The 23,699-nt window shown below is 42.9% G+C and overlaps 1 protein-coding gene across 9 annotated transcripts in view; it reads right to left on the bottom strand.

Moving 5' to 3' along the window:
* Positions 1-23,699, bottom strand: part of ZNF217 (zinc finger protein 217) — a 198,779-nt gene that overhangs the window by 159,076 nt on the left and 16,004 nt on the right. For all 9 annotated transcript variants that reach the window (XM_079946456.1, XM_079946460.1, XM_079946455.1 and 6 more), the window contains exon 2: positions 15,362-15,467. The gene's annotated coding sequence lies outside the window, so the exon portion shown is untranslated. The remainder of the gene's footprint in view (positions 1-15,361; positions 15,468-23,699) is intronic.

The raw sequence follows: 23,699 nt of genomic DNA, 5'->3' as shown, positions 1-23,699 counted from the left end.
ATCAATACAGAATTGACTAGATTGCCTGTTATATTTATTATAACTACAATACATAAAATAACTGTGTTTATTAATACACGACAACCTTGACAGAGTACTTATTACATGCTGGGTGGTACCCTAAGCTCTTTATATATGAACTCATTTTAGGCTTCCCTATTTTACAAATGGGAATCTAAGAAACCAAAAGGTTAAGTATCTTTTCAAAAGTCCCACAGCCAGTTGAATGGCCAGCAGGATGTGAAGGTTGGTCCTATGGATTTAGGGTCTGTCTTGTAACGATACGACTGTCGGTCTTAAGTCTGATCTTTAAGGCAGCCCAAGAACAAGTGGACAGGACGATGGCAGGAAGTGACAAGTGTCTCGGAGCAGGGCGAGCTGGGGGTGAGGAGCGTGACTGGTGGGTCGGGCGGGGGCTGCGTTCAGGGCAGGTGGGCCAGGCAGAGCCCTGATGAACAGAAAGGCCACACGTGTGACCAGGGCATGTGACTGGGGTAAGCTGCCTAATGGGGAGCCGAGGTGGGGGGACAAGTAGGCAGAAGGGTGGATCCTGGTGGGTTTTTAATTCAACTGCCCTTCAAAAAAGGAAGTTCCTTAGTGGACCGTCCTGGGTTTTGTGGGGGCCTGTGGTGGCTGGCACTTGTCACAGCGCTCAAGGATATGCAGAACACATATTTCACATCACCCCTTGGAGCTGAAAACCTTTAAGCATTTCTGACTCTTTCCTTCTTTGGTAAGTCTCTGAGCATAACTAGGTCACCTGAATGACTGGTGGTCTGACCTGGGTTACAATTCAGGACCTAGTGGCGCATGTTTAGCTCCAGTGAACTTGTAACCGTTTGCATGGCACTTACACTCACCTCAAGTCTTCCCCAAAGCAGTGTTTCCTTGGTTGTGGTTTAAAAATAAATTCTGAAGATTAGGTTATTTTCCTATGATTTACATGATGTCTAAAAATGGGGCACGGGAGCCAAAAGTCGGAAGAAAAGGAGGTATAGGCTTTATGCAATCCTTTTCCAGTGCATCAGGACTTTTCTGTCATTTGTGTTTGCCTCCGCAGTGGGACTCTTTATAGACCTGTGGCTTGGGCAGGGAAATAAAAGGCTCAAGTTAAGGGAAACTAAATAGCCTGGCCAACGACCAAACACTCTGCAACAAAAATGCCTGCACTGGCACCACTTGGAATTGATGCAATTGGTTAACAGTCTGAGCAGAACAATCGAAACACGCCGGCAGTCCTATTAGTTAAAACACCTTGGCCCCAAATCAATCACCGTAGGGGCAAGAGAAGTCCATTTTTTTTTTTTTTTTTTTTTTTGCGGTACGTGAGCCTCTCACTGCTGTGGCCTCTCCCGTTGCGGAGCACAGGCTCCAGACGCGCAGGCTCAGCGGCCATGGCTCACGGGCCCAGCCGCTCCGCGGCATGTGGGATCTTCCCGGACAGGGGCACGAACCCGCGTCCCCTACATCGGTAGGCGGACTCTCAACCACTGCACCACCAGGGAAGCCCGAGAAGTCCATTTTGATTGCTCTTCAGAGGGTAATACGAGGGATTTTCACAGAACATTCATCAGGAGGAAGTGAGGGGTTTGGGCAGCCTCAGTTAAGAATCTCCAAATTCCCGATTTCTTGATGTGTGACATTGGAAAAGTTATTTCACCTCCCCGAGCCTCAACTTCCTCATCTGCAAAATGGGTATAAAAATGGCACCTACTTGGCAGGGTTATCGTGAGGATAACTGATACATCGACTCATAATAGGTTAAATTGGTGTAAAGAAGTTAGTTCAGAGCCTTGTGTGAGTAAGGCCTCAATAAACATTTCTCTGTGTTTCTTTTTCCATCATACCCTTTCTAGCCCTTAGCCTGTGGCCCCAGCGCTGCTGCCCTGTGGTACATCTGCATGACTCAGCTCAGAAGGGAGCAGAGTGGTTCCATCAAGGTCCACAGGGCAGCAGAGGGAGAAGCCATAGCAGGGTGGGTTCTACCAAGAACCTGCCCCTCAGGAAGGCGGCTTTTGCTCTATTGACATCTGGGGACAGACAATCCTCTGTTGTGGGGGACTGTGCACTGTAGGACGATTAGCTGTATCCCGGGTCCCCACCTACTAGATGCCAGTGCATCCCCCAACAGTGGTGGCAACCAAAAATCTCTCTGGACATTGTAAACAAAAGGCCCTGGGGGGCAAACTGCATGGTACATTTAAAATTTATTGTTTTAAAAACATCATTAACAATATGGGAACATGTATATGTATAACTGATTCACTTTGTTATAAAGCAGAAACTAACACACCATTGTAAAGCAATTATACTCCAATAAAGATGTTAAAAAAACCCCATTAAACTACATACCCTTATTGCTGGGGAAAGGGAGAAAGAGAGGGAGAGAGGGGTGGAGGAAGGATGAAAAGGAAGGAAGGAAGGAAGGAAGGAGGGAGGGAAGGAAGGAAGGAGGGAGGGGAGGAAGGAAGGAGGGAGGGGAGGAAGTAAGGAAGGAAGGAAGGAGGGAGGGAAGGAAGGAAGGAAGGAAGGAGGGAAGGAGAGAAGGAGGGAAGGAAGGAAGGAAGGAGGGAAGGAAGGAAGAAAGGAGGGAGGGAAGGAAGGAAGGAGAGAAGGAGGGAAGGAAGGAAGAAATTATACACAGAGCAAAACCAAAACAAATTAGAACAAAACATTCCTATGTATCACTACAAAAGTTTTATAACATATCCTTAAAAACTAGTTTTTCTTTGTGTGAATTTATAAATCAAAATATCTTTGGGCCCAACTATCACACAGATGTTCAAAGCAAAGCCTCCTAGATCAAAAACCCATGGGCTTGGATCCCAGCTCCACCCCTCATGAACTATAAGGTAGTGGCCAAGCTGCTTCATATCCCCAAGCCTTCGTTTCTTCATCCGTAAATGGGAACTATCATAGTACCTCACTCAGCACAGTGCCTGAAACATTCACTCACTGTGGGCTCTTAATATTTGCAAAAATGTATATAGCATATGCCATGCGCCAAACACAGTGCTAAGTGCTTTCCACAAATCAGCTCGTATACTGATCAATTAACTGATGAAATAGTCATTATTTCGTTCCCAGTTTATAAGTAAGGACCCTACCACTGACAGAGCAACCTGACTCGGGTCACACAGCCAGGAGGGGAAGAAGCAGGCAAAGAGCACAGCAGCAGCTCTCTCAGCTACTCTGCTACCTGCTATCATTCACAATTCTAAAACCCTCCCTAAACACAGCAGAAGAAAATTCAGTGTCTCTCCATCTCCAGGATCTCTTGCCTTGGAATAATCCAGAAATCTTAGGGTACTTCCTCCATTGATTAGGGTCAATTATTTTCTGTTGTCACTTGCCATTGAGGAAATCTGGGGAAATATCGCCAATTCAAAAAGGTGGCAGAAACTTTGGAGATGCCTGGGCTCTACGATTTGCTGCAGTGTCTTTGATAATCTAATCCCAGCAGTGACATCCTATCACTTCTGTGTATTCTATCGGTCACATGGACCAACCCTGATACGACAGGGAGGGGGTTGATTACACAAGGTTGGAGATACCAGGAGATGGGGTCCATCTTAGCAGCTGGTCACCACACCAACCACACGCTGGTGTGTAGAAAACTTTTAAAAGAAGACAGGCTTTGACTGGAAAATCGACTTTCATGAAAGGTTTAGCAGCCTCACATTGTAGATGACTAGTTCACTTGGAAAGATACTCCTGGGAAATATTACAAACTCCCTTCACGTAAAAGATAAAAAACATGGTATATTAGGTTAGCCTCTATTTGAGTTTAGATCTGGAAAAGCAAATTAGGTAGAAACCTCAATTCTGATGAACAGATATTGAGGCTAACGTATGCAGTTTTAGAATTTAATATCTTTCTAAGAATACAGTAAATATTGTCTTAACTGAAAATGACTCGAGGGATAACAATTTGTAATCCTAACAATGTTAGCAATACTAAGTTCACCAGCATAATAAAGATGCACAGCAATTAAAAAGAAAATGATTAAGTACGAGTAAACCCAAATCCTTTAAAAGTACATGTCTGTTCAGGCTTTGAGATTCTTTTAGTATGTCCAGGGTTAAAGATTAGACATGTCCCATCCTGTGATAAACCACAACGGCAAAGAATATGAAAAAGAATATATATAACAGAATCACTTTGCTATACAGCAGAAGTTAACACAACACTGTAAATCAGCTATACTTCAATAAAATTTTTAAAAAAGATTAGCCATGTACCTCCATCGACAGGAAGAAATAATTTTTTTGACTGTCACATTTAATTTTTCATGAAGTATTATTAACTCTAAGGCCTGCTTGTCAGTGAGACATAATCTCACCCACCACAGTCTAGCTACAGTGGGCAACGTTCTCATTCTCAAACACAAGCCATTTCCTACCTCAAGGCCTATCCCCCTCAGTTATTCTCTTTTCCATTATCTGGTTTTGTTCTTCATAGCACTCACCACAACCTGATTATCTTTACTTTTTAAATTGTTTATTGCCTATTTGCCCCTAAAAATATAAGCTCCTTGTCAAACGTGCTTGTCTATCCCCAGTACCCTAGCACAATATCTTGCATAAATGGTGCTAAATAAATCTTCTCTGAATTTGTTTTTGACTCTGTGAATTTATGAATAGGTGACCAACATTTGGTTGCAATCACTTTTGACTGGTAGGCAAATGGAATTTTGCTTATTCCCAGTTGCCAAGGGTTGCCTTGTTTGGGGACGACTACCCCAAAACATTTGCTATCTTGTGCGCTACAAACATGAAGCTGAAATGTCAGGTGACACCAGAGAAAGAATCCGTCATGGCAGCTCTTTGAACATATAAATGTATTAAACGTTCAGTGCATCAGTACCGGGTTCAGGGAGAATTCCATCCTTTCCTTAGGAAAGGACAAGTTGGGGTTTACAGTCAAAGTCCACTTAGCAAATGTTTATTCTACGAGTGCTTTCCTTTTGTTTCCGGTAAGTACAGCTTCACGCCCTGCCAGGATCTGAGGTCATAGAAACACGAGGAGGTTGTTAACACATCAATGGAGGGATCTCTTTGGAATCCAGAATTTGGAATAATATTTGCATCTCAAGCTCAGAAGCCGCCCAGGCAAGCCTGCTTATTGATTGCCTTTAATTTCCCCTTAAAACAGGGTCTGTTTCTGAATAAAAGATTAATCGAGGAGGGATCCGTTTGTCGAGTGATTTATATTCAAGTTCTGCCACCTGTCCATTCAGAAACACGGCGCACCCAGGTCCCAACCCTTGAGACTTTTGGATTCAGTTCTCCAAGAAAAGTAGCTGCTGGCCACGAAAGCCTGCAGCTTCACTGAATTCGTCTTTGTCCACGTAATCTTCACACTTACAAAAAGTGGGGTGGGTGGGATTTGTGCAGAAAAAACCTACCTGAAAAATACAGATGATCACTAGGAGGACAGGCTGAGGAAAGACGTGTAAGACGCACCGTAAAATAATGAAATCAAGGATGCCATTCGGAATGTCTGTGCTACACTTCTCTTTGCTTTAGTATTAACAGATACACCACTATCACCCCAGTATAAACATGGTGACCTAAAAAGTAAACTACTGCACCAACTTGGAGCAGTTCTATCATTTTTGTCTTGACTGCAAATTTCTGTTTCCTTTTGGGGAAGAAAAAATGAGAGGAAAGTGAAGATTTCTGTTTTGTGTAAAATTTGGAAACCTCTTTCTATAAACGAATGGTTGTTAATAACATAATAGCAATCATTTATCAAGCACTTTTTACCCTAACCATTGTACTAAATGCTCTTTATCTCATTTAATTTTGGCTCCAAAACTCTAAGGAGGTTCTATTAATAATCCCACACAGACAAAGCCTGGAGAAGTCCAGGAAGCCCAGTTTGTAAAGTGGCAGAGCCCAATTCTGAAGCTGGGTGTATTTGAATTGAAAATCCAAAACTGTAATCCCACCAGAAGTGCATCCATCCGTACGGGCTTGCCTCTACATACATTTATTTCTTCAACATGGCAGATGGAGGAAGGATGAACTTTCCAGGTGGGCAGCCAATTAGGACTCAAAGGCTTGAGCTTTGAGTCCCAGATCTGTTTCTTACGAACTACTCTTAACCACTAGGCAGTATTATCTCCCATGGCCAAGCAGGGTTCCTGGAGCCAGCTTTCTTACAATCTGTTGGCTTGACCTACTACAGAGTCACTTTCTGTGCAAGTGACTTATGACGCTGCAGAGGTACAGGAAGCAGAGAGGAAAGGTGAGTCAATAAGAATATCCAACACAAGGCATCTCACCCCAGCCAACAAGAATTACATCCCAGGCACTGATAAAGAGAATGACACTCCCAAGATGTCACTCACTACAAAGGCAACCATTTTGCCCTAAATAACCCTCTTGATGTCCCAGGTTGGAGCTGTGACCTCGAGAGGTACCCATTTGGATGTTCTCTAGTTTCCCTCTTTGATCGGACACGTGGAGAATAATTCTTGACCAACGTGGAGCTAGAGTTAAAGTTCTGGGGGAAAGAATGAGATCAGATTTTGGAAGGCAGGAAGTGAATATGCCTGCTTTCTGCGTTGGGATAATGATTCCTTCATTTTGTGACTCTCCACACTTCCCCTTTCCAATGACTGCTTCCTTGACTCAAACCAAAAAAACAAAAGCAAAAAGCAAAACAGAAGACACTGGTGGAGCATTGACTGTGTGCTGATTCTGTTATAGTCACTGGGCCCAAGAGGGTAAGCAAGACAAGGTTCTTACAGATAATTACATGGAGACATACACTGAACAAATAATTCCTCAAAGAATAATTTAAGGGACTTCCCTGGTGGAGCAGTGGTTAAGAATCCGTCTGCCAATGCAGGGGACACAGGTTCAAGCCCTGGTCTGGGAAGATCCCACATGCCGTGGAGCAACGAAGCCCATGCACCACAGCCACTGAGCCTGCGCTCTAGAGCCCATAAGCCACAACTACTGAGCCTGTGTGCCACAACTACTGAACCCCGTGCGCCTAGAGCCCGAGCTCCGCAACGAGAAGCTGTGGCAATGAGAAGCCCGCGCACCGCAACGAAGTGTAGGAATAGCCCTCACTCACCACAACTAGAGAAAGCCCACACAGCAACGAAGACCCAACGCAACCAAAAATAAATAAATAAATACAAATTTTAAAAAAGAATAATTTAATTACCATTTGATAACTTGCTATGAAAGAAACGAACATAGGGTGCAATGAGGCTTTATCTGAGCTGCATCTAAGCTTCCATCCCACCTCCTGTCTCCCTGAGATTCCTTTTCCTTTTGCTTCACTGCAGGGGATGACTAAGCATGCAGACTCTGCAGCCCCACCACAGGGTTTCAAATCCTTAGAGAAGTTACTGAACCTTTCCAAGCCTTAGGTCCCTCAGCTGTAGAATGAAATAATAGAAATGCCTACTCACAGACTTATCATTAGAATCAAATGAGATGATCTAAGTGAAGCACTTAGCTGTAGAAATGGGCACACAGAAGGTGCTCGATTAAGACTAGTTGTTAATATTAGTCTAAGTGGTATCTCTGCTCTTTTCTCCCCCATGCCCAGAGGTATTGGACTGTTTGCTCAAGATGCGACAAGGAGCATGATTTAGAGAATGACTTGCCAGGGTCAGAAGCCTGGAAACCCTTCAATAGCTGCGTGTCTTTGGGCAAGTCAGTCAGCCTCTCTGGACCCCACTTCCTTCACCTGCAAAGGGAAGATCTCAAATCCCTTGGTGAATCAGCGCTGATGCACATAAAACACTTGGTAAACAACAGCTGCTATTATTATTACCTTATTATTATTTTTAGACTTTATATAAAACATAATAAAGCCTAACTATGCCTTTTAATTCCCCAGGGTTAGAGGTGTTTATACGCCAGTTTCAAAGTGGGATTCTGAAAGTCTTTCTCCCTAGAGTGAATTGTCTTTTTTTCTCCCCTAACATTTTTCCTGAAAGCTTTTATTTGGTGAGTAAAATTTACAGGAGGGATGGTAGATAAGGGATTCATGTGGAGTTTGTCCTTAAAACACTTCTTTAATCTCCACAGTTGCCGTGGAATTTGTGTCATTTTTGCTTGGGTGATTAGATTACGTTTCATAAACAATATTCTCTATGTTTAAAAATCTTTAAACAGCTGCTTGTAAGTGGCTTGACATGGACTACGGTTAATGCCGTGTTTGACGTGGCTCTTCCATTGTTGACAGTGCTGACAATCTACTGTTTATGTCAGCATCGGACTCCTAGTGGAGACCTGTGTTTTTCAGAGTATTCTTTTCTTATCTGAAATACTTCCTGAGTTTTCTGATATCCTCCTGTTGAAGAATTTGGGCACATCGACTATCTCTTGTAACCTTCCCCAAACTGGAATTATTGCTGCATTTTTGTATTTCTTATTTTCCCGGGTGTGCATCTTCCTTCCAGAACTTTCAAACATCAAAACGGCCAGCTGCCCCTGATCCTTCACCACCCTGGGGCAATTGGGGAAAACTGGATACTGAAAAGTACATTCTTAAGTTTGGTTTTAGCTAAATACTAACTTCCAAATTGAAGGATTAAAACTCCTTTTGCTTACGGGCTGCTCTACAGGTAACGCACTTGATCTGGGCTATTCAATTAATTCTCTTCTCCACAGAGTCCTAGAGGGTTTTCCCTCCACTAATGGCTCTCAGATCATTTCCCTGGTGTCCCCACCTGCCTCGTTTGGACAGTGCATCTACCTGCTCTTCCTGCTTCATTCTTGCCCTCCTTCAATCCTCCTTCAATGTCATTCACAGAGCAGCCAGAATGGCTTTTTTAAGATGCACAGCTGATCACGCCAGCTCCCTATTTAAAACCTTTCCATGGATTCCCACGGTACTTCCAACAAAATAAAACATCCTCAGCAGGCATATGGCCCCGGTCCTCCCCGCATCCCCTCCAGGCACCTCTGCTCACTCGACTGCAGCCAGTCTTGCAGCCTTCTCTTCCTTGAACAAGCCATGCTTGGCCAGGGCTCATCTGCCTGGCTCCTTCCTAGCTGCCAGTGTTCAGCAGAAACGTCCTGTCCTCAGGGAGCCTGCCCTGACAGCAGCACCCCACCCCACCCCGCCCCGGCTACAACAGCCGTCCGGGTCACTCTGTCCCATTCCCAGATTTACTGACTTCGTAGCACAGAGCAATGTCTTGAATTGTCTTGAATTTGTTTATTCTAACTTTGTTTTCTCTTTCCCCTCCTAGAACAGGGTAGGGCAGGAGCTCTCAGCCTCAGCACTATTGACTTTTTGTGGTGAGGGTTTCCTGTGCATTGCGGGACCTTTAGCTGCATCTCTGGTCTCTACCCACCATCTCCCTCTGCTCCTCCGAGTTGTGACAACTAAAAATGCCTCCAGACGTTGCCAATGTTTTCTAGAAGGCAAAATTGCTCTGTTGAGAAACACTGGTCTAGAATTTAAGGTCTTGTCTCAGCCTGAAACAGCACCTGGCACATTATTCGTAGTTAAACGTTTACATGTTGAAGGAGTGAATAAACCACCCTCGCTCGTGGTGTGTAACGATCCCCACTACACACAGCTACCGAGGATCTGGAATTGACGTGACCTGCTCAGGGTGCACAGCCAGCGAGCTTTGGAGCTGGATTCCACCCAGGTTGGTCTGAAATCCAAGTTCAATCTCTTTACTTTAGGCAACATGAACATATAGATATGACAATGATAACGCTACCTGGGTATTTTCCATTTTGGTCACTTCTGCGTGCTGCCACAAATAGCTTCCACTTCTACCACATTCTCTGCAGGAGCTGCCATTCCAAGCACACTGTTTAGCTAATTTCATCTATTTTTCACATAGTGCAGAGAAACAAAAATATTTTAACATCGAGTAGCAACATGCTCTTAGAAAATTACTGCTCTAAACACCTTGATAGTTTTTTTAAAAATTCAAGCTTTTGAGTAGTTAATGCATTCACATGGTTTGAAAAGACAACAATATAAAAAGGGATAGCACGAGAAGTTACATTCCTGTTTCCATCTGACCCATTACTACCTTCATTGGCCCCTTTTTATTACTTTCCTGGGTGTCCTTTCAGAGTCTTCTTTTATACACGAAGCACAAACATTTTCTTGTTCAGTCTTTTACTTTCTCAAGGTAAACTCTGGTGTAACATACATCTTCTTAGACATCTTGCTTTTTTCACTTAACTTATCCTGATATCTTTCCACATTAGTGCAAAGAGAGCTTCTTCCCTCTTTTTAAAAAATATCCCACTTTATTTTTTTATTTTTATTTTGTATTTTTATTTATTTTTTTGCGGTACGCGGGCCTCTCATTGTTGTGGCCTCTCCCGTTGCGGAGCACAGGCTCCGGATGCGCAGGCTCAGCGGCCATGGCTCATGAGCCCAGCCGCTCCGCGGCATGTGGGATCTTCCCGGACCAGGGCACGAACCTGTGTCCCCTGCATCGGCAGGCAGACTCTCAACCACTGCGCCACCAGGGAAGCCCAAAATATCCCACTTTATAATCACATATAAGTTTATTTAACCAGTTCTCTGGTGCTGGATATTTGGGTGGTTTTTTGTTTTTTGTTTTTTTTTAAATAAATTTATTTATTTATTTGGCTGTGTTGGGTCTTCATTTCTGTGCGAGGGCTTTCCCTAGTTGCGGCGAGCGGGGGCCACTCTTCATCGCGGTGCGCGGGCCTCTCACCGTCGCAGCCTCTCTTGTTGCAGAGCGCAGGCTCAGTAGCTATGGCTCACAGGCCCAGTTGCTCCGCAGCATGTGGGATCTTCCCAGACCAGGGCTCGAACCCGTGTCCTCTGCATTGGCAGGCAGATTCTCAACCACTGCGCCACCAGGGAAGCCCTGGGTGGTCTCTTTCTTGTCTGTTATAAACAGTGCTGACATGAATAGCCTCAATATACAGTATTTTCCTGAACCTATCAGAGAGATAATTCTTCATATCATATAGAATTGCTGGGTCAAAGAACAGTGCTTTTGGTAGATGCTGCAATGGTTTCTTTGAGTAGAAGAGTCCAGCTTTCTAGGTATGGTATCAGTGGGGTCAAGGGAGATGAAAAATTGATGAGGATCAGTTGTAACAATGGAATGCAAAGAAGGTGGCATTTCAAGGCGGGCAGAAGTCTCAGGAACCAAGGAGAGATGCAGACAGGAGAAGAGGTCAGAGACAGGAGGGAGAGGTTGGCGGGGGGAAAGCAGGGTAAAGAAGACCACAGATCTCTAATGAAAAATCTCCAGTGGCAGAGGCACATGAGGGGCTTCAGGAAACACCTCCATTTCCTCCAGGTGTTTGGTCAATTTCTGCTACAACAGGGGGAAAAATCTAGAGTGTCTGCAAGATTGGAGAACTTGAAGACACCTGGTGGTATGTGAGGCTGGTTCTATTCATACTCCCATTTTACAGATGAGGGAGGTGAGGCTCAAAGAAGCTGGCCTGACCCCACAGTTGCATTTACCAATGGTAGAGTTGAGATTTGCACTATGTGTCTGATGTTAACTCCTGTTTTCTTAAGCACTCTGTCAAAGGCTATCAGGCAACGAGTAAACGAGTCCTATTTTCACATTAAAAAATACAAATAAACCTGATAAAAGATGTCCAGGGCTTTTGTTATTGTTACCTATGTCTTTTTGTGTCATTAAAACCAGCCAATTATTACTGTTTATATCTTCTGTGTTTCTAAAGGTTAAAGCAACCCAACGAACAATTTACCTGAAAACTGTTAACACTGAGAAACATAAGGTTAAGCTGGCCAGAGGCTAATAGGATAGGCTTGCCTGCAAAATGCCCAGTGAATATTGCTAGTGCCTGCATTTCCTGTAACCCGGAGAACGCATCTCTGGAAGCGGTAGCCTTCTCTGCATCAGCTTTAAATGCCTGTTTTGTTCTCTTCAACTTGCTCAAGTTCATATTAGGGCTCTGGTCCTGATTTCTTTTACCTGTTCTTTAAAGTTGGTGACTTCTTCCCTGGTTGCCACGATAGTTACAACCCCTCATCCTGCCACGTTATACCCGAATCAATCTTCACTCTTCTGCTTCCCGGGCCATTTATCCTTGCTTGAATTCTAACTTCCAGTAGAACATTTCCTTTTTTGTTTTTTTAAACGCATGTAGGAGAACAAATAGAACTCACAATCAGTACTGCACTCAACTCTGCATTCCTAGCCAGAGGAACAGCATGGCCACCAGGAAACTGAGGTCACAGCCAGTAACTCAAAGTTCTTCAGTGATAAATTAACCCACGGAATTAGAAGGCATGATGGTTGAGGATGGGTTAGCAGGCTATGATCCATGGACCAAATTCAGCTTATCTAGTTTTGTAACTTAAAGGTCCTATTTGACCTGCCTATTTGAGTAGGATTTCGCCATGCAGATTTGGAAGGAAGAATATTCTAGGACGGGTTGGCCAACTACAGTCTGTGAGCCAAATGGGGCATACCTTCTTGCTTTTGTAAATAAAGTTTTATTTGAACACAGCCACCTCCATTTATTTATGTATGGTCTACTGCTGCTTTCACACGACAAAGGCAGAAACTGGATGGTCCCCAAAACCTAAAATATTTACTGTCTGATCTTTTACAGAAAAAATTTGCCCACCCCTGGTGTTGGGATTAGGCACTTTGGTTGTCAACAGCCTTAATTCAAATCTCACTTCTACAACTTACTTCTGTGTAAGCTTGGTTACAAACCTATAAAATGGAAATATGAATACCTCAGGGTTGATGTGAGAAGTAAATTCAATAATCCTGGTAGTGCCGACTCAGTGATAGTTATTATGATTCATCTAAATTAAAGACTTCCAGAGGTTTTCCCATATTCTTGGATCTTTTCTGTCCTTATAACAATTAAACATCAAAAATATTTGAGGAATTTGTGCAGCCACTCTTCCTGTTCCAGGAATATATAAGATCATAAGATACTTGCAGCATATTTTCAGTATATTTAATGTTGATTACTAGAGCCATGGCAACTTAGGAAGTGTCCATTGGTTGGCCACGGGGCACTGATTTAGGTCTATTCTGGATATCATTTCAGTTCAGGACTGAAAAATTAAGGTATACAGATGAAATGTCTAGGAGACAAAAAGCTGATATAAGAGGATCAAGGTTCACAATGGTCCCCGCAGCCAAATGAAACTTTTTACCAGGGACTGATGTGGATTCTGGCATCAATTATTTAAGTCTGGGAATCGGGAGACTTGGCCAGACAGCAGTTCCTGGGAAGGAGGTCTGGGGCTTCTAGTTGGCCACAAGCTCAATTTGAGCCAGATGTATACAGCTGCCAAGGAAATGACCTTAGTTTGCATTAACAGTCAGTACATGCCTTGTGGGTCCAAGGAAGGTAAAGGAAGAAAACAATTTAAATGAGCGAGGCAGCCCACATTTGGAGAAGGGAGGTTAGTTATGGAGACAAATTACAAATTTGAGTGGGGATCTTGCAAAGTCGTGCAGGCCGAGGGGGAGGTGGGGGGAGTACTCAGGTTGATGGGTCATCTGGGATCCGTCATAGTGAGGAATGACTGAAGGATCTAAGGATGTTTCCCAGGGAAAGAGATGACCACAAGGGAAGAGAGAGCTTTGTGAAAACCCCCAAATTCTTCCACGTGGAAGAAGCTGTCTTATTCTCCCTATTGCTTTCCTGGCAAACTTTGGGGAAATAAATGTGATACCTTTTGGGGTATCAGCTCAGCTCATGACAGCTCCTCCACCCCTCCCCTGTCCACCCCGAGTCCACTGTCTCAGGTGAGGTGAGACCCTGCAGGCCATACTTGTTCTTTACAACCCTGCCTTCCAGTTGACAGCTGATGGGACAAAGGGTGGATGCCTGCGGGAAGCCAGAACAATTCATCCTTTCTCTGGGGAACGTGGAGTCTGCCTTGGGGACAGACTGCCTGGCCGCCTCTCCATATGATTGCATCTGCAATGTGTAAATGTGGGACAGCCATTCGCCACCATGACAATGGCGCAGCCAAGAAAAAATCAATCTACAGAAGAAAAGAATGAGGCAGGAATGCAAAGAGGCAGAGGTGGAAGATGGAGGGTTCTGCCTGGCCCGGATTCTTTTCAGCTCCCCATTTCTTGGTATTAGTTCTTCTGAAAGTGTAACTGCCTTCCTGGACATGTGCTTTGTGAGATATCTTTTCGTCTTTGTTATAAAGCCACCTCCCCTTCTTACTTCCACCAGGCCAGCTGGGTTGCTTCACTTGTAACTAAGTGTCTTAACTATTGCAGAATGCGGCAGAAGGTAGCTCAGTATATGGAAGACATAATGGTGAACCCTATTCAGCCATTGAAAGAGTAGCCTCAGGAAGTAAGGATATTTCTGTTTCTGGGATCATTCATGTAGGAGCTGAATGACCTTCGATAATTGGGAGTCATAAGGAGAATCTTGCACTTGGGCTTCAGAAAGTCTTGGAATTGACCCTGGACTCTGCCACTCTCTTGCTGTGGGTCCTTGGACAATGTTCTTAAGCTTTACTGAGCCTGTTTCTTCTGCAGAAAGGATCAGTTGTAACAATGGAATGTTACATACCATTGGCATACCTCATGGAACTGTCGTGAGGATTAAACAACCTAATATATTAGTTTGCTATTGCTGCTGTAAGAAATTGCAACAAACTTAGTGGTTTAAAAAAGAATAAATTAATTATCTTTCGGTTCTGGAGGTCAGAAATCCAAATGGGATTCACTGGGCTAAGGTCAAGGTGTCGGCAGGGCTGTGTCCCTCTGGAGGCTCTAGAGGAGAACCCACTTCCTTGGCTTTTCCAGCTTCTAGAGGCTATGTGCCTTCCTTGACTCACGGTCCCTTCCTCCATCTTCAAAGAGCATCACTTCAACCTCCGCCTCCATCGTCACATCTCCTCTGACACTGACCCTCCTGCCTCCACCTTTCACTTCCAAATACCCTGTGATTACACTGGACCCACCTGGATGATCAAAGATAATCTCTCATTTAAAAATCCTTAACTGCATCACACCTGCAACACCTCTTTTGCTGTGTAAGGTACCATATTCACAGGCTCCAGGGATCGGGATGCAGACATCTTTAGGGGGCCATTACTCCGCCTCCCACACCTAATGATAGGAAGAGCTAACTTTTATTGAAAGCCGTCTAGGAGGCACTGTGCTAAATGCTTTCACGCAGAGTATTTTATTTAAGCATCACCACAGTGCCAGGGGAGAGACTCAGAAAGGTGAAATGATTTGCCTTAGGCCACCCGACTAGGAGGCAGCAATGCTAAGAACCAAGACTTGTCGTTGGACTCTCCAGAGTCCTCTCTTAACCACCAATGAGAAATGGCAAACCCACAGGGCTTACTTCAGGCACGTAAAGAGTCTGTGGTGAACCAGAAAGTACTCACGCTGTCTTATGAGGTCAGTGGCTCCAGAGCTCCAGCCCATAGGCGTCAGTGTTCCAGGAGATGCCATACATCTGGATTAGTCATGTGAAATGTCCCAATTTTGAAACTGTGGAAACAAGTTCAAACGTTTAAAAAACTTTGTGCTGCCAAATAATACAGGTTGATGGGTGCACCTCACCCCTACACTATCAATTTAAGACATCTTTAATAATATACTATATATATTTTTTGTATGTGAAGATCTCTGCCTCATCATAATGACTAACAGTTAGTTAGCAGTTATTATATGCCTGGCATGATGCTACATGCTTTACTGTCTTATTTCATTCACTAGTATGTGTTCTTAATTAAGAATTTAATTCCATACTTGGGAAGTTATTTTTGTTTTTAATGGGATTCTTATTGGCAAATGGAAGACTTCGATGAAGGATCTTACAGAGCAAAGGTTCAGTTGATCTTGGTTCCAAACTTGGCTCTCCCATTTCACTAACTGTGATGGTGGGCAAGTTAATGCACCTCTCTGAAGTGATCTCCTCACCTATAAAGTTTGTTCATAGTTTTCTGGAAGGGTTTCTATGACAATATGATTGTAGGTGGAATTCACTTTCCAAAGCACCATACAGATACTACTTATGATTCACACATAATTCACCGGAAGAACCAAATCAGGAGGTAAACAGCACAGAGATGGTGGACCCTGTTATAAATAGACGATTGAGGTTAAATGTGATGTTTCCAGCTAGAACTTGTCACATATTGGGTCTCAGGGCTGGAGGGAGCCTCCACTGCACAACTTAAACTGTCCTGGAACAAAGATGGACATTTACTGGCTGGGAAACAGGAGTTATGAGTACTACCTTCTTGAGTTTCTAACTCATTGGAAAGGTCTGTGTTCTACAGTGGAGACTTACATGCCCAAAGTGGCACCAAAGACTGGGTCTCGGGGAATCTGGGTGCTAGTTGTAAACTGGTTACCAATCAGATGGCATTAGGACTTTTTCATTTTCTTGACTCAGTTTTCCCATCCAGCAAATGGGGCAAATTGGGAAAAAAATCATGTAATCTATAATCAATCCTGTTACTTTAAAAAACAGACTAAAAAGAGACAAGGGAATTCCTTGCCAGTGGATCTCAGAACTTTTCGTATTTTCTGAAACTGTTTCTGTTTTGGAGAGTGGAACGGTGGTTACCAGGAGCTGAGGTGGGAGCAGTGATGGAATAAGAGAGATGTTTAAGGTACCAACTTGCAACTAGTAGATAAATAAGTCCTGGAGATCTAATGTAGGGCCTAGTGATTACAGACAACAGTACTATGTTACAAACAACAAAAGAAGAAATGATAATTCTGAGATTCTACAGAGGTATTAGCTAACACAACAATGGGAATCATATTGTAATTATAAATTAATCAAATCAACATGTCATATATCTTAAACTTATACAATGTTTATGTCAAACATTTTTAATTTAAAAAGTGGTTTCTGTTTTACAGGTATCTGGACATCAGAAAAAATGTAAATGAAACTTTTATTATATTTGTGTTTTAAAAGTTAAAAAGTTCAAACAGGTGAAAATAAAGTTTCCTTTCCTCTTTTGGTTGTGGTCTTCTAGCTTTCATCTTCAGACAAAGCCCCAGTTACAGGTTTCTGGTATATTCTTCCAGAGGTGCTCTGTGCCAGTGGTTCTCAAGTGGTGGTGATTTTGACCCTAGGGGACAGTTGGCAATGTCTGGAGACATTTTTGCTTGCGACAACTGAGGGAGGGGTACTACCAGCATCTTGTGGATAGAGGCCAGGGATCTTAGAGATGCACAGGGCTGGCCCCCCAGAGCAAAGAATTATCTGGCCCCAAATGTCAATACTGCTGAGGTTGAGAAACCTTGTTGTATACATATATTAGCAAATACAAGTATGCATGCACACACAAACACATGCACACACACCTCCTTTTTATATACAAATGGTAGATACACCACACTCTTTACTTCATCTTTTCCGTTTCACTTAACCATGGAGATTGTTCTGTATCTGCACAAATAGATCCTTTCAAGCTGCAGAATATCGTACTGTATAAATGATCATTTATTTACTCAGTCTCCTATTGAGAGACATTTAGATTGTTTCCAGCTTCTACAAACAATATTGCTATGATTCTTGTTCACAAATGCCCAGATGCTAGCGTATCTGTCTTATAATTCCTCTAAGTGGGACAACCAGATCGAATAGTATGTGGCTTTAAAATGCCGATCGGTGTTACCAAAGGTTACAACTAATTTTACATTCTCACCAACGATGGAGAGAGTGAATCTTGCTGGCGCCTTAACAACAGAATATGGCCCTCTGTCTTTCAGTTGACTTAGCTTCAACCAATCACACACTTTAAACTAACTGTAATTTCCAACCACTCATTTTTCAACAAATATTTATTCATTGTGTCAGGCACTGGGGTGAGGTGGGAGGAGAAGAATAGATCTTGGTGTCTCTCAAAGGTACTCCCAGTAGACTAGAGGGACACACAGTTTGTACTAGAGTGTGGTAAATTCTATAAATTAGGCCAGTGTAGAAGGGTACCTCATTCTGCTTGGTGCTTTCATGTGGGCCCAGGGTGTGTCTAATCTTCTAATTTTTCAAGAAATGCTTGGAAATTAGAGTTTCACGGGATAGCTCCTCATTTTGAAATGCAGGCAAAAAATTCAAATGATTTAAAAACATTTTGAGAGTCAGAGAAATCAGGTTTGAAAGGTGGGGCTAGCTTGTGGACTCTAAGCTGTAAACCTCTGACGTTCAGCTTTTATTGCTTCTCAAGGAGACTAACGGATGCAAAACCTCCCTCCACAGGGACCAGGGCTGTGGCATATATGTTTGCATGCATCCTTATTTCTTCAGGATAAATTCTCAGAAGTGGAATTGCTCAATAAAATAGAATATGGTTCCAAGGCATCTGATATATATTGCCAAGGTGGCTCCCAGAAGATTATGCTAACTTCCATTTCTACCATCAGTATATGAGTGCTTTCCCCGGTTCCCTTGCCAATGCTGGGTATTAATAATAAAAACATCCTTCTGCCAGTTTTACAGTTAAAAATATTCTCATTGTTACATTATTTTTATTATGTATGATATTCCTGGCTAAAGTTAAAATACCGACTTCATGAAAGTCTGGTGAGAACGCAGACCTGGAGCCTCATACACCACTGGGAGGAGTGCAAAATGGAACAACTGCTTTGGAAAAGTTTGCCAGTTTCTTAAAATGTTCAACACACATCTAACCTATGACTCAGCCATTCCATATTTAGGTGTTTATCCAAGAGAAGAGGAAATAGATGTCCATATGAAAACTTGTGCACAAATGTTTATAGTGTCTTTACTGCAATAGCCCCAAACTGAAAATAACCCACATATACGTCCATCAACAGATGCCTGGATAAACAAATTGTGGTTTATCCATTCAATGGCATACTACTTGGCAATAAAAAGGAATGAACTGTTGTTCATGTGATAATATGGATGACCCTCAAAATCATTATGCTCGAAGGTGCCAGACAGAAGTGTTACATACTGTATGATTCCACTGAACTCTAAAAGCTCTAGAAAGTACACACTAATCTATAGTGACAAAAAGCAGCCCTGGTTGCCTGGTGATGGTAGCGGGGAGAAGAAAAGAGGGATTACAAAGGAAAATTGGGAATAAAGGATATACTCACTAAACTGATTGGTGGTGAAGCTTTCATAGGTATGTATATACGTAAGACTGAACACAGCAAACTGTACCTTTAAAAATGTGCAGCTTATCGTGTCAATTACATGTCAATAAAGCAGTTAAAAAAATACCCCTCCACGTACTACAATACTCTCGTTGTTCTTTTGTTACTATTATTGTGCTGCTTACTAAGTAGGGACACTGCGCAGGAGCAGGCTGCCTGTGAACTGCACAATTCTGGGAGTGCGTTCCAAATAGGCTAGGACGTGAGCCCCGCCCCCTGGAGGTGTGCCATGAAGGCGGCAGCCTCACTAATGAGCTGGATGAACATCACTGCATTCACTGACAGCCTCTTCTGTTTCTTCTTGCGGGAGTTGCCTTTTAGAAACCATCTATAAGCTCTCTTTGTATACTAAGTAAGGCTCTCAAATGAGTGTCTGTTGTCCAAAGATGTTTTCCAGCTTTGCACTTTGGAGCTGAGTTTTGCTGCTCATAAACCAGTCACATTTACTTCTGATCTGATAACTTATTTCTTGGCAAAGCACTGCCCTGTGAACTCCTTTCTTGGCACCTAGGATCATGGCTTCAGCACCTGTTATTTTAGGAAACAGGTTTGTCCAGCAACTTGTATTTGTAATCTTCCTTGTGATTTGTTTGATCAAGCCCATTGTCTCTGAAGTCGGGGTGCCACTGGCTGACAGGTTAAGTGCACTAAGCTTTGATGGGCATTCTGGGGTGCTTACCAAAAACCCCCACTCTTAATAGAATAACTGTCGAGAGTGCTTCTCCTTTTCTCTTTTTTTTCCTAGCTGTCACCCTCATCTACCTAGGTACTGTCAGGTTCATTTTTTCACATGAGGACACTAACTTCCGGAGAAGTGAAAAGTCTTATCCAGGGTCCCACGGGGAATAGCTGAGGAAGCTGAGTTTGAGCTCATATTGGTCAGACTCCAAGTCCCAAACTGTCTCTCACTTACCGCCCTGGGTTTCAATCAGTTCCTTAGGCGGTCTGTCTTTCTTTATCTTAAAGGACAAAGGTAGAAACATGTTTCATCTTTTAACCCTGATAACAAACCTAATATCTTGTGCACAATAGGCCTTGAGGTCCAGTGGGTTTGAAGAGGAAAAATAAGTCTATGTGGAGTGAGATGGGGGTGGTTTCTAAAATGTTTTCATTTCAGTTCCACACACAAACGTACAATGGATCAAAAAGTAGTAAGACAATAAGCTCACTTTGTCACACACTGTTCCAGCGGTCAGACTGTGCATGAGAACACCAGGGGTGAAGTTTCTCAACTTCGGCACTACTGCCATTTGGGGCAGGTAGCTCTCGTTTACAGCGTCCTTGGCCTCTACCCACTAGATGCTCTGTGGTGACTGCCAAAATTGTCTCCAGACGTTGTCAAATGTCCTGAGTGGTGGGGAGGGGGTGAGTAGAAGAATTGTCCCTGGTAAAGCACCACTGGTCTGTGATTAATAAACGCTTAACAATGATTTTCAGAGCTCCAAAGAAATATCCTTAGGTTATAGGGCCAGTAAAAACACACCAGGGATTTATCTCGCTCTCTCTCTCTCTCTGTCTCTCTCTCCCACTAGCAGAACTTCCTAGTGGAAGCTAAATGTTTGATTAGCAGAAGGCTGAGAAATGTTTACTTAAACATATGGTTGATTCAAAGAAAACATTTTTATCATCCTTTCCTCATTAGAGATGATACTTATTGAACTCATACTATTTGCCAATCTCAGTGCTAAGTCCCTTAATGCGTGTTATCTCATTTAATACTCAGAGCTTTTTAAAATAGGCATAAACATTATCCGCAAGTTACTGGTGAGGAAACAAGAGATTTAGGGAGATGAAATAACTTCTTCAGAGTAACTCAGAAGAATTGATGCAGCTGGGATCTTCACCCGAATTTATTTTATGCTGCGGTTCACTCACCATACCGATTTCCAAAATTACATTCATTCACAGTAGGGCATTTAAAAAAAACCCAAAACAAAAAGAAGAAAATAAAATCACTGCTAATCTCACCATCTAACAATCACCAGTGTTGACATTCTGTTAGGAATCCATCCAGTCTTTTTTCTCTGCATTTAAAACGTGTACTTTATGAAAGGTGGGATGTGTTTAATATTCTAATTTTTCTTTTGACATTTGGGACTGCTTTTCCATCATGATGTTAAATATTCTTCACTAGCATCATTTAAAAGGGCTGTATCATATTCCAGCAGGGAACTTCTAGGCAATCTCCCAATATCAGACATTCTGGTTATATTTTTTTTCTCCCTCCCTTTCTCCCTCCTTTTCCGCTTGCTTCCTTCCTTCCTTCCTCTTCCACGTTATTTACTCAGGATAAATTCCTGTCAGTTGAATCCTGGTGTAGTGGTTGTCATATTTTTAAAGCTTTTGATGCATTCTGTCAAATTGCATTCTCCCCAAAGGTTGTATTGATTTACAGTTTACCTGCACTGTGTGGATAGATATATTTGTTTCTTCCAAGAAACTCAGGACTTTAAACTTAAAACACACACACACACTTGCAGATATTACAAAAGAAATCGTATTTGGTTTTTATTTGCATTTTTTGACTCCCAGTAGTTTGAAATCTCTTTATGAAACATATGAGAAATGTATGCACTTTAAAAAAAGTAGTCGGGGCAGCAGTGGTGAAAGACAGATTCTCTGAAATATGAGTAATATTCAGATACCTTTCAAAGAAAAGAAGTCTTGTAGATGCCAAGTGTTAACATACATGTATGTAACTATACAACATAAATGCACAGTAACATAAGAGAAGGCTTACGTCCCTTACACTCAGTTCTTCGGGAGCCCTAAGATCAAAGCAAACTTACAGATGAACACAAAACTATGAAAACTGTTAAACCCAAATAAGCCACAGTAATTTAATATGGTGGCTGAAACAACTGCACATAAGTGACATCTGGAAATCTCTGCAGGCAGCGTGGACTCCCAATCACAGGCACTTTCTGACGGTGCAGTGACTCAGCCCGCCCACCACTTTTCAACTTTGGGACCAGAGGGAGAGAAACAAAGCCTTCCTGGGGCTCAGATGCACCCTTTACATGTTCAGCCTGCCTCTCTTTTCTTCCCATTCACTCCACAAATAAAGTAATATAACTTGGAGCCAGTGACTGTCAACCCAAGCACAGGAACCAGCAGGATGCTCAGTTAGAATACGGAGAGATTATTTTTAGATGATTTGCAAAAGGGAACATAAAATGTGAACGATTTTCTTATAGGGAATTCAAAAGCCTCACTTTGCTGGACTTTGAAATCACTGAGCAAGGATCAGACAGACTGAGAGCAAGTCAGAGCCACAACTTTCTCACCTGTAAAGTGGAACAATAATAACTACCATATGGGATTGCAGTGGGTTGTGTGAGAATAATGCAGGTAGGCTGCTCAAAACATGCCAACCTGTCCTCAGTTCCTCAGTTGGTTTCTGTGGGATTTTAAAATGACTTTGGCTATGTTGTCTTTACAGGAGAAATGATGCACTCCAAATCAGGACCACGAGTTATTAAAAAAAAGTCCCTAAAATACAAGCTCCAGGGTCCCCACTTTGCTCCACTTAGCCCAGGGGTAGCTTGAGGGCTCTACACCAGGATTTGTATTAATTTTTATTGGTACAATTCAATTTGATTAGTCTCTGTGATCAAATAGTTGGCTGCATTCGGAGGAGTTTTCTAAGTGAGAGAATTACTGGCTTCTATGCTGCATAAACACCAGAACCTGATTCACAACGTTCTGCGTGGGGCCTGACTCCTACGGAAGGCTCCCCAGAGATCTCTGCTCTCCTTCCTGCCACGTGACTCCAGGAAGGCGGCGTTTCAGCCTCTTGCCAGCAAACTCTTGGGAAAATAAAGCTGGCCTCATGGAGGCACATCCCTGTCACCCCAGCTAGCTGGAGTGAATCTGCATGCACATTTTGTTGATGTTTCCTGCGTTTATCCTCCTTTCTGTCGCAGCAGGAGCAGGAGCAGGTGAGGACACATTCAATGCTTTACCGGCTTCCCCATGGGCCCTCTGGCCCCCTATTTCGAGCCTCCCTATTGCTGCGACTCACAGAGTCTCACCCTCACCGTGAAACCCTGCCAGTCCCTGCAAACCTTTCTAAGAAAAGCCTTTGGAAGCCCGACTTGATGATGATGATGGTGATGAACTGGGGTCCAATTTGTATACAATAAATTGCAAAGATTTCAAGTACAGTTTCACGAGTTTCGACAAATGTCTACAACATTGTAACCACCGCCCTAATTGATACCGAACCTTCCATCACTCGCATATACTCCTTCACGCCTCTTCCCAGTAAAAACCCTCCCACCCCCATAGCTATCCCCACAGCTCAGCTTTGTCAGTTCTGGAGCTTCATGTAAACAGAACCAGGCAAAATGTACACTTTTGTGTCTGGCTTCTTTCAGTATGTAAGGTTTTGGAGATTCGTTCATCATGCTGTGTCTCCTTAGTTCATTTTTATGTATTTATATATTTATTTTTGTTTGTTTTCTTTTTTGGGCCGCATTTTGCGTGGCGTGTGGGATCTCAATTCCCTGACAAGGGATTGAACCCGGGTCAAGGCAGTGAAAGCCTAGAATCCTAACCACTAGGCCACCAGTT

Source organism: Stenella coeruleoalba (assembly GCF_951394435.1).
Source record: "Stenella coeruleoalba genome assembly, chromosome: 15".
NCBI classification, from domain to species: domain Eukaryota; kingdom Metazoa; phylum Chordata; class Mammalia; order Artiodactyla; family Delphinidae; genus Stenella; species Stenella coeruleoalba.
This window is presented reverse-complemented; position numbering and strand designations above follow the sequence as displayed.